Source organism: Dreissena polymorpha, chromosome 14, assembly GCF_020536995.1.
Source record: "Dreissena polymorpha isolate Duluth1 chromosome 14, UMN_Dpol_1.0, whole genome shotgun sequence".
NCBI classification, from domain to species: domain Eukaryota; kingdom Metazoa; phylum Mollusca; class Bivalvia; order Myida; family Dreissenidae; genus Dreissena; species Dreissena polymorpha.
Genome location: NC_068368.1, coordinates 6,281,869 through 6,294,073, shown reverse-complemented (window position 1 = coordinate 6,294,073; position 12,205 = coordinate 6,281,869). Strand labels below are relative to the sequence as shown.

At 35.3% G+C, this 12,205-nt stretch overlaps 1 long non-coding RNA gene across 1 annotated transcript; it reads right to left on the bottom strand.

Moving 5' to 3' along the window:
* Window positions 1-10,178: 10,178 nt before the first annotated feature.
* Window positions 10,179-11,435, bottom strand: LOC127858121 (uncharacterized). Its single transcript, XR_008038758.1, has 2 exons — window positions 11,088-11,435; window positions 10,179-10,760 (listed from the first exon to the last, which is right to left on the bottom strand). It is a non-coding gene; the product is annotated as an uncharacterized LOC127858121 (long non-coding RNA).
* Window positions 11,436-12,205: the final 770 nt, after the last annotated feature.

The window sequence follows — 12,205 nt, the reverse complement described above, 5'->3', positions numbered from 1 at the left end:
GCCTTTCAAAAAAATTAACTGTTGAGAATTTATCACTTCAAACATATTAAGTGCGGTTAAGTGTAGTTTTGATTGCTTCTTTTAGAAATTTGGAAGCTCCATGGATATTTCCACAAAACAGCTTTGTTCATGTCTTCTGTGTGTTTAGCGGTTGTAAATATCTGAAACACTTACAGAAGAGTGTTTGATAAAGGTGTTTCCGTAAAACGCTCATGATTTAATGCAGATCTCATGGATCAAGGTGATCTGTTACGTTGTGAGAAATGGGTATCGTTAGGTAAGTAAAAGTAAATAAGTCATGACTTAACACTTACCTTAGCAAATCTACCAACTAACCGCACGTATACTTCATTTTAACAAGGTCGCCATTGTCAGAGAATTCTTACACATGCTCGTTTTAATCGGAAGTAATAATTCAAAAATGACAGCAATCGATGTTCACGGGCGTGTTTCCCATTTCTTTACAATCTGTTCAAAGTATCCGTGAAGTAAATTAAAACAAATTGCGTTATAACTTCCGGTTTCAGTATTTCCACAAAACAGCTCGCGATTGGTCAATCTATGAAGACAAATTTTTGAATTCATAAATCGGACACCAGAGAAGTGATATATTGTAAATATACGATATTTTTTAACATGGCCCTCATGAATATTTAATTGAAATCCGAAGCCGATTCTAAATTCAGAACATAACTCTAATACATTATTGATACGGATATAGACCAGTAACAATAAAAGTACCTGCACGAAATCACTCAGTGGTTGCAATTTGTATAGTTCGACGCGTTAATTGGCTTAATTTTGTTGATATTCGAAATTAATGTGTATATTAATTGTACAATTTTTGAAAATCATTATTGGTAAAAATCCGCATGGACAAAATGTGAAGCCTAACGTTAACCATTTGTACACCGATACTGCTTCAAGTACTTGACACACCGAGATTGAAAGCTAATATTAATGGTTTAATGTTAGAATTTAACTTCTATTTTAAAATATATAATTTACTGAACATAGAACGACACATTATTAGAGAGTTAAATTGATTTGACACGATGTGCATGCCATCAAACCTTGTATGTGTTGCGCCATAAAACAATTTGCGTGTTATGCCATTCATTAATAAGCATGTTAGTCATTAAATCTTGTGCGTTTTAGGCCTTGGAATCATGTTCGTGTTGTTCCATTTAAACTTATGCGTGTTACGCTCTGATAAAAGTGTCCGTGTTAAGCCATCAAACCCGGCTTTAGTTTCGGTAGGAGGCTATTAACAAGACATTTCATAACTGGATTATTGACAACAATAATTGGACATAACGAGCCTTTGACATCGCAGTATCACAGGGATTCGCTCGTTTCATAGTTCAAACTAGACATTAATGTTCATAAAATAAACACAACTATTTAATGTTATGTCGATTGTTTATTTGGATAGTTCGCCGTTTCCAAACGTTTTTTAAATCATATACTGGCGCCCAGTTAACATTTCCTGGGTAAGCTAGTTAGCTGGTGCACATGATTATGCAACTAAGGCAAACAAGTCATTTGTTTACACTAGCATTGCCTGAACAAATGCTGTGGAATTCTATATGAAAACCAAAGTTATGTGGCTGATGATGTAATCGAATAACTTCAATATTTGATTAAGTGCTAGATACTGATAGAGCAATGTACGGTAATTAAAAACACAATGACTGAGATTAACTTCATAGTCATAGAATTGTGTGTGCTGTGTCATATGTTTCTTATAAGACGTGGCCCAGCGCAGTACTTTGATGCAATTTAAGCTCAGTCTTTTTCCCAGTTAAGATGGTTATATACAATAGGAGGTCAAATAAAAAAAAGGAAAACTGGAAGTATGGAATTTTTAAACCTTTAACCGTCATTCAGTACATTAAGTGCGTATGTACTAAAGTGTTACTGATTCCGACCAAGGTTGTATAAGATGCGTTATACAAACATTGTTTGCATTATGATAAGCTTATTGACCAAGAAAAGTGGTCAATAAACACGTACGGACGGGTATCAAATCACGAAAACATTGTGATTAGAATACAATTTGATTTACCATCACTGGTTTTGAAATTAAGGTCATGCTTTTAATTGTACTGAAAATTTTGTGATTATGAAATCACTGTCGACAGTGTTTTACGAATCTCATTCAGAATTTCAAACAAATATTATTATATTCTAGCAACATGACTCCTTTCATTCTATGCAGTACATGTTTCGAATTTATACATGTGTTTAACAATTTTCTCTAGTGTTGTTTTAATTTTCATCGCAAACCTACCTTCCAGAGGTTCATTATCATGAATCAAATTGTTCACAGGAATTCGTAGGTTTATGCGCATGCTATGAAAATAAAGGGCATATAGTAATCTGACTAAATACATTGTCGCGCATTATGGAATTGCAGATAAATTTGCCTCATAATCGGTTAGTGTCACGTCCAGAAACTATATTTAAGCTATATTTCAACTGATAACGGATTCAAAAAATATTGTTTATGTTTTTTTTTAAATCATGATTGTAACTTCTCTTGTTTGAAAACAATGAATATAAAAATTGTTATTTTATTTTTAATCGATATATTTACTTCTCTATTTATATGTTTAAAGGTAAGCATCTGTTTCAGCTTGTAGCACTTCCATGGATAGGAAGTGTACAAAAACAAAACGTGTTTCATCCGTTGTTTTTTTATACCCTGCTTGGTTAATACGTTTCACAGAATTATTGGGACGTTTACATGGCCTCACTGTATTTCCAAGCTTAGTTTAATAGAGACAAGTGAGCTAGTGGGAAAGAGCACACGCACACATAAGATAGTTTTAAATTTATACACAGCTTTTTTAATTTACCTAAGAACAAAACTCACAACCTATATTTGTATCTAACGGATACCTGCGGTAGGTCTTGCACTTCATCGTAGAATAGACACACCAATCGCTTGAAGTGCAAATTTTATGGCCTCTTAATGGATACACACTAAACAGAAATTCATAACGTTTTAGCTATTTACGATTTGAATACTCAATGTATAAACAAACGGCGCCTATATGGAAGATCTGATGAATAAACCGTGCTGAGCAATTACCTCTCGCAAACAACCGCGTTTTAACCCATTTATGCCTAGAGGACTCTCCCATCCTCCTAAATTGGATCAATTTATTTCCAAAGTTATGGATGTCTAGTATATTTATATCTATAGTTAGACTTTTTCTTACAGAAATTCCTTAAAGCAAACAGCGCAGACCCTGATGAGACGCCGCATCATGCGGCGTCTTATCTGGGTCTCTCTGTTTGCCAAGGCCTTTTTTCTAGACGCTAGGCATAAATGGTTTAAAGTTGCGTATCATAGAACCGATGTTGACAGCATTTAGGGAAATAGCTTCGCTGTCTTGGCCCCTATTTGTTGTATTATTGTCCAGGACAAATTCCATTTCATGGAATCAATGAAATGATCATTCAGTTTTGCGAAAAGCTGTTCAATTTGTGTATCGTTATTTTGTTCAAGTTTTTACAGTGTACGCTTGTCTTGAATTAGATTCTCGTAAATTGTGTTGCCTCTGCATTTAGCTTAGAAAATATCATAACTACTAAATACTATCTTGGCTTTTGAGTATACTCAATATCAGTTCTTGATAACAGACATCACTTTGACATCGACAACGCGCATATCGCAAACAGTTATTGAAGGATAACAATTTAATATCAAAGTCAATAATAATTTAGGAGACGTATGGTCGTATTTAAAATGTGTGACCCTGACCTTTGAACCATGGGCACTCTGCATTACAACTCTACACGATGATGGTCTGTGCAAGTTATTTAAAAAAAAACGACCGATGGAACTGTATTTCGGTCATCTGTGTATTTGACATTTAATCATGGAAAACAGCTTTCCGCACTGTAACCAGCAATCTCCACGCAGAGTTGTTGTTCTTTCTCTCACATACAATCTCTGCCATCACAAAAAATACTACCAGATTTGGAATGAGTTTTTTGGTTTATTTTCCTTTTATAATTTGAAATAGTGCATAAGTTTATGTTCATTAAAAAAAATACTTAAATTTTAAAAAAGTAAAAATAACTTCTGTCAAATTATTGTAGAACGTTGCTAGGCTATCATCACGTGATTGGTTATGAAGGCAGGGATTTGATCCAGCTATGCTGGTTCCAGTCAAATCTCTGCGCGGATGTTGTGTAATCAGTTGTTCGAGTTATTACTGTGGTCATTTATAACTCTCTTGGTTTGAACATTTCTTTTATATTTTACTATGCTTGTGTAAAAATACTTTGTTATTTCTAACAAATAGTATACATTTTGCCAAAAGCAAAATAAACAACACAGTTTTTCATTCAAACGTTTTACTGACCAAAATCAAGTTGCTTTGTTATCTTGCTTATTTAACAAACACAATCAGCTTCATATTCATATTAACCCTTTGCATGCTGGGAAATTTATCGTCTGCTAAAATGTCGTCTGCTGAATTTCTAAAATTAGTATTTTCATCGATTTTTTTCAAAGAATACTATCAGAATAGCAAACAGTTTGGATCCTGATGAGACGCCACGTTCTGTGGCGTCTCATCTGGATCCAAACTGTTTGCAAAGGCCTTTAAAATTCAGCTCCAGCGCTTTAAGGGTTAAGAAAAGAAGTGGGCGCAATGTGTTTTTATCCTTTAACGAGGTACCAAATTCTAAATGTTTCATTTTAACAATACCCCTGTACATTTACGCGGTCTTAAAGTATCAATACAATCTGATTTGGATGAACGACAGCCAAGGCAACTTTTAAGCATTCAGTGGAGCTAAGCTTGTGCCAAAGGCAAGTTCTTCCGGTAAGAATAATTCACTTACACAACAATGTTTGTTGTTAATATATTTTATTTTTATTATTTTTTTTGAGGGGGGGGGTCTTAAAAAATCTCATAAAACGAAATATTTCATTCACAAAATTGCTTGGATTGCTTGTTGTTTAGCCGATCAAGTATATTGTGCCATTCTCATTGTGAGATTTTTTAGACGTATCATGGAATGAACTAGATTTAGGAAAAACGCAAATAATCTGCTGGTACATATAATTTTGAGAGATTTGATATAATTTGAAAATAACATACCGCACAAACAATTGTCATTCCAATGAAATAATTTGTGAATAAAATATGCTTTTTCAATTGGTAAAGTGCTGGACTATAAATCTGAGGATACCGGGACAAGCGGCATAACTTTTGTGTGGATTGGTCTTGCAGTTCTGCCCCCTACCTCGTTAAGGATGGCAATTGTCAATTGAACGCATAAGTATGTGCATTTAGTATTGCACAATCATTCCTCTACCTCTCGGTCAAGTATGGGAGTTGTCAATTACAGGCATTAGTATGTGCATTTAGTACTGCACAATTATTCCCTACCTCTCAGTCAAGTATGACAGTTGTCAATTACAGGCATTAGTATGTGCATTTAGTACTGCACAATTATTCCCTACCTCTCAGTCAAGTATGGAAGTTGTCAGTTACAGGCATTAGTATGTGCATTTAGTACTGCACAAGTAGTCGTTACATCTCAGTCAAGTATGGAAGTTGTCAATTACATGCATTAGTATGTGCATTTAGTACTGCACAATTATTCCATACCTCTCAGTCAAGAATGGGAGTTGTCAGCCACAGGCATTATTATGTGCATTTATTACTGCACAATTATTCCCTACATCTCAATCAAGTATGGGAGTTGTCAGTTACAGGCATTAGTGTGTGCATTTAGTACTGCACAATTATTCCCTACATCTCAGTCAAGTATGGGAGTTGTCAGTTACAGGCATAAGTAGGTGTATTTTGTACTGCGCAATCATTCCCTACCTCTCAGTCAAGTATGGGAGTTGTCAGTTATAGGCATTAGTATGTGCATTTAGTACTGCACAATTATTCCCTACCTCTCAGTCAAGTATGACAGTTGTCAGTTACAGGCATTAGTATGTGCATTTAGTACTGCACAATTATTCCCTACATCTCAGTAAAGTATGACAGTTGTCAATTACAGGCATTAGTATGTGAATTTAGTACTGCACAATTATTCCCTACCTCTCAGTCAAGTATGGAAGTTGTCAGTTAGAGGCATTAGTATGTGCATTTAGTACTGCACAAGTATTCCCTACAGCTAAGTCAAGTATGGAAGTTGTCAATTATTCCATACCTCTCAGTCAAGAATGGTAGTTGTCAGTTACAGGCATTAGTATGTGCATTTAGTACTGCACAATTATTCCCTACATCTCAGTCAAGTATGGGAGTTGTCAGTTACAGGCATTAGTATGTGTATTTTGTACTGCGCAATCATTCCCTACATCTCAGTCAAGTATGGGAGTGGTCAGATATAGGCATTAGTATGTGCATTTAGTACTGCACAATTTTTCCCTACCTCTCAGTCAAGTATGACAGTTGTCAGTTACAGGCATTAGTATGTGCATTTAGTACTGCACAATTATTCCCTACCTCTCAGTAAAGTATGACAGTTGTCAATTACAGGCATTAGTATGTGTATTTAGTACTGCACAATTATTCCCCTTCCTCTCAGTCAAGTATGGAAGTTGTCAGTTACAGGCATTAGTATGTGCATTTAGTACTGCACAAGTTTTCCCTACCTCTCAGTCAAGTATGGAAGTTGTCAATTACAGGCATTAGTATGTGCATTTAGTACTGCACAATTATTCCATACCTCTCAGTCAAGAATGGTAGTTGTCAGTTACAGGTATTAGTATGTGCATTTAGTACTGCACAATTATTCCCTACCATCCTAGTCAAGTATGGGAGTTTTCAGTTACAGGCATTATTATCTGCATTTAGTACTGCACAATTATTCCCTACTTCTCAGTCAAGTATGGGAGTTGTCAGTTGCATGCATTAGTATGTGCATTTAGTACTGCACACTTATTCCTCTACCTCTCGGTCAAGTTTGGCAGTTGTCAGTTACAGGCATTAGTATGTGCATTTAGTACTGCACAATTATTCCTCTACCTCTCGGTCAAGTATGGCAGTTGTCAGTTATAGATTTGCATATGTGCATTTAGTATTGCACAATTATTCCCTACCATCCTAGTCAAGTATGGCATTTGTCAGTGACATGCATTAGTATGTGCATTTAGTAATGCACAATTATTCCCTACCTCTCAATCAAGAATGGGAGTTGTCAGTTACAGGTATTAGTATGTGCATTTAGTAATGCACAATTATTCATTTACCTCTCAGTCAAGTACGGCAGTTGTCAGTTATAGCCATTAGTATGTACATTTAGTACTGCACAATTATTCCTCTACCTCTCGGTCGAGTATGACAGTTGTCAATTACATGCATTAGTATGTGCATTTAGTACTGCACAATTATTCCCTACCACTCAATCAAGTATGACAGTTGTCAGTTACAGGCATTAGTATGTGCATTTAGTACTGCACAATTATTCCCTACTTCTCAGTCAAGTATGGGCGTTGTCAGTTATAGGCATTAGTATGTGCATTAAGTACTGCACAATTATTCCCTACCTCTCAGTCAAGTATGGGAGTTGTCAGTTACATGCATTAGTATGTGCATTCAGTACTGCACAATTAATCCTCTACCTCTCGGTCAAGTATGGCTGTTGTCAGTTAGAGACATTAGTATGTGCCTTTAGTACTGCACAATTATTCCCTACCTTTCTAGTCAAGTATGGCATTTGTCAGTTACATGCATTAGTATGTGCATTTAGTACTGCACAATTATTCCTCTACCTCTCAGTCAAGAATGGGAGTTTTCAGTTACAGGTATTAGTATGTGCATTTAGTACTGCACAATTATTCCTCTACCTCTCAGTCAAGTACGGTTGTTGTCAGTTATAGCCATTAGTATGTGCATTAAGTACTGCACAATTATTCCTCTACCTCTCAGTCAAGTATGACAGTTGTCAGTTACATGCATTAATATGTGCATTTAGTACTGCACAATTATTCCCTTCCATTCAGTCAAGTATGGGAGTTGTCAGTTATAGACATTAGTATGTGCATTTAGTACTGCACAAATATTCCCTTCCATTCAGTCAAGTATGGGAGTTGTCAGTTATAGACATTAGTATGTGCATTTAGTACTGCACAATTATTCCCTACCTCTCAGTCAAGTATGGGAGTTGTCAGTTACAGGCATTAGTATGTGCATTATGTACTGCATAATTATTATATTCCCTACCTCCTAGTTAAGTACGGCAGTTGTCAGTTATAGCCATTAGTATGTGCATTTAGTAGTGCACAATTATTCCTGTACCTCTCAGTCAAGTATGGGAGTTGTCAGTTACAGGCATTAGCATGTGCATTATGTACTGCATAATTATATTTTACCTCTCGATCAAGTATGGCAGTTGTCAGTTATAGGCATTCGTATGTGCATTTAGTACTGCACAATTATTCCCTACCTCTCAGTCAAGTATGGGAGTTGTCAGTTACAGGCATTAGTATGTGCATTTAGTACTGAACAATTATTCCTGTACCTCTCAGCCAAGTACATGTACCTGAGTTCAGAAGTTTAATCCATAGGGCATCATGAATTACAGTATCAAATGCTTTTTCATAGTCTACAATGGATCAAATTAGTTTTTAATTATTCGCTAAAACCTTCAGAATTCTACTATGTAGAATAAATAACCAGTCAGGCGTACTACGATTGTTTCTAAAACCAAATTGACATTCATTAAAAATGATTAATTCTCGCACCAATTATTTAGACGATTGCGCAGCGTTAAAGAAAATATTTGAGCCATAATATTTACTAGAGTTATCCCTCTATAATTTGCCGGATTAGATTTATCACCCATTTTAAACAACGGTACAATGGAGTCTTCAGTCCAGGACGCATGATATACGCTGTTATCAAATACATATTTGAATATTTAACTAGGTGATAAATTCTTTACAATCAATAAAAAAAATGTCCGCAACGTTACCGTCTAAATCAGAGCTTTTATTTCGGGCATCGAATATATCGTCTTAATAATGTCATCGGTCGTAAATGGATAATCGAGACAAACGATATTTATGCCGTCATCTGAATGTGCATTATTAAAATTTTCGTTTTGGCGTTGCAGACATTTGTTTAAAGTGATTAACAAATTAATTTACATTTATATTATATATGTGTATTACCGCCTTTGAATTTCTTAATGAATTTCCAAAATTTTGGAGAATCGGATGTACTCATATGTTTAAGACGATGTTGCTCAAAGTCATTGTAATTATATTAAGCTTTTCTCTTACAAACACAGTATGGTCGCCTAGATTCATAAACATTTTAACGCGTTGTGTCATTTGGCTGGTGGTAAAATAATTGTTTCGATCTATAAAATATGTCTTTTTCTTTGTTACATGCAGCGTTAAACCAATGAGGTCTTTACGAATTTATTACGTATTTATCTTTACTCATACTACAGCGTCGTTTGCCATGGACACGAATTTATATCCAATAATAAAGGATTTACTTGTATGTTATTGTAAATTATTGAAGCTCGGTTTACTGAGCTCTATGTCTGCAAAAATAGTAGTATACTGTAATCCTTTTTCGTCGATTTCACACGGTAGATTTATTGGAATGTAACCATTGTTCTTAATCAGGTGACACCCTCATGTATTTCATAGTGTTGCACATGTGTGAAACGGACCAGTCATTACGGGATTTTATCATTTAATTCGTTAAACTTCACAAAATACCAGCTAAAATACCTTTTCCGGAACCACTAACATGGCCGTTAATCACGCGCGCAACCTCTTTTTTGAGATGCAGTAATAAATGAGCCAATGCAACTTCCGATGTGGCGTCCAGGCCCGGATGTTTTGAAATTTAACGGATAATGTTACAGGGTGATTAGGTTTTATTTGTTTTTTTCCAACATATTTCGCATTATTTTTAAAAATCGGCCAATGTAGCGCGATTCAGTGATTATAAATTCATCCAAAAATGTACAGAAACATACAATCACAACCTATTTGGAAACGTGAGGATCTTTATAAGTTGTTGCAAAATTGGCCGATTTTCAAAAATAATGTTATTTACGGAATTTTTGTTTTGTGGAAATCTATTTCAAGGCATACGCAATACGCAGGAAGAGACATTATTTATGACTTTATTCATGTCAAAATTGTATAACGAATTCGAAAACGGAGTAATAAATATAAGCAATACATTTATTTCACATCGGTTCACATTCAATATAGTAATTGCAATAAACAATGGGTTCATGACATTATTTCAGAAAGAATTAAGGGGAAAAAATGCTTTGCATTATTTCAATATATGTGTAATTAACGGACAAATGTTCATTTCAAATCTTCAAATTTTGAATGCGCATCGGAACAAACAAATGCACAGGCAATTAAACTATTAAATACAAAAAGCAAAGACTTGAAGTAAGCAACACCAACGGTTTAACAAAACTAATCCTGTAAAGTAAATCATTTGGTGTTCACGAGGTTATGCAGTCTTTATGGGTAACTGGGGTAATTACCACCCTTGTGTCCCTTCAAAATAGAGGGTGGTGGTAAACCTAGGCGGTGTTCTTCCGCCGGTATACACCGGCATTGACTCCCCATCCAGTAACATTCCATGTCTTGTGACTCACAGTAACGGCAGCAATTCCGATACCGCCGTCTTCCTTCTACGCTTGTACAAGCCGCCATTATAACAGCAAGGACGAACCAGCACACCAAGATCTTGTTCATCTTTATTGTGTCTTGATATACTTCAAAAGTGAATCTAAAAGAAAAGACATATTACATGGAATGCCAGAAAGGGCGATATTTTAACAAAGGCAGAACAAAAATAATAATCCGATGTTTAACAGTGCTTTCTGTTTTTTTGGAAGAAATTGAACTCATTTACAAACCGTTTTAATAGCCAACTTAGGTACTCTTATTTAATACGCTTTGTGTTTTTAAAGCATACATGAATATACGCCCGCATGATACTAGGTGTCATATAAACGTCATCATTACCAAATCAACATCCTAAACGTTTGCATTTCTGATTTTATTTAATCATTTACGGTGTCAAATGCAGTAAATATCGAATACATATAATTACATTGTAAACTGTTCAGATAAATCCCCAAACTGCAATCCACACCGAACGTGCAGCAATGAAGCCTTAAGTTTTCAATTATTCCGTGCTCTGTTTCAGGAACTGCGTATCGTAATATTATTGTTTGCGCAACCCTTTATGTTGCATTCGCTCAACAAACGCAGATTCGCAGAAAGCGGGCATTCGTGCAATTCGATATTCAAGGTTATCTTATACAAGCCTTGGAATTTATGGAACCATCTAGTGTGCGTTTGGTGCACGGATTGTTTTCTGGAATTTATCGTGTTTTCCTTCAAGTAAACATAAAGGCAAACTGTATTATCAGTATAACAGAAGGTGATACAACTTGTGAGAGTTTATGTTCTGTAGACACATAACATAAGCGCTACGTACTCAGTGATTCCAATCCGCATTGTTTATGCAGCATTATTAAACAGATTAACGAGGCGGTCTTTCCTCTCTTACCATTGGTCAAATAACAATCATGCACTGGAGTTCTCCTTGGACCGCTGCCATTTTCTGAACTTAAATGGGCGCATCGACGGTTCAAACGGTATAACATTTTCAAAAAAAAGATAATCTTGTAATAAACATTCATTTAATGGTTTCCTTACACATGTCTATATAATTTTCATAAGTGTTCAAAATATGCTTTACCTTTATGATTTAAACCGTTGTTGAGCGTGCGGGCGAAAATCAGTTGTAGTTGTAGTAGTATAACTGTTAGGAATAACATGCACATGCAGTACACATGCATGTCTTGGCACTATGGATTGCGATACTGTATACAAATAATCTTATGATTGCGTTAGGCAATTTTTGCTGAAATAAGTTTGAATCCGACTAAAGGCAAGATCGGAATACATAGTTCTTGTCATTATATTTTGATCAAAATGTTAATGATTGCACATAACATTGTTACTACCGGATATCTACTAGAAAAGCGGTAATTTGCATTGTTTTGTTTTAAAGATAAATACAAATGTGTAACATTGTTTCACCAAAAATATATGTATATTGTTATTGTTATATGCTTAACAATCGTGAATTTGCCTGAACGACGATGTTTCAGAAAGTTGGTTGCTTCAGGCGAACTCAAGAAGTATCAAACCTCTGTCGTT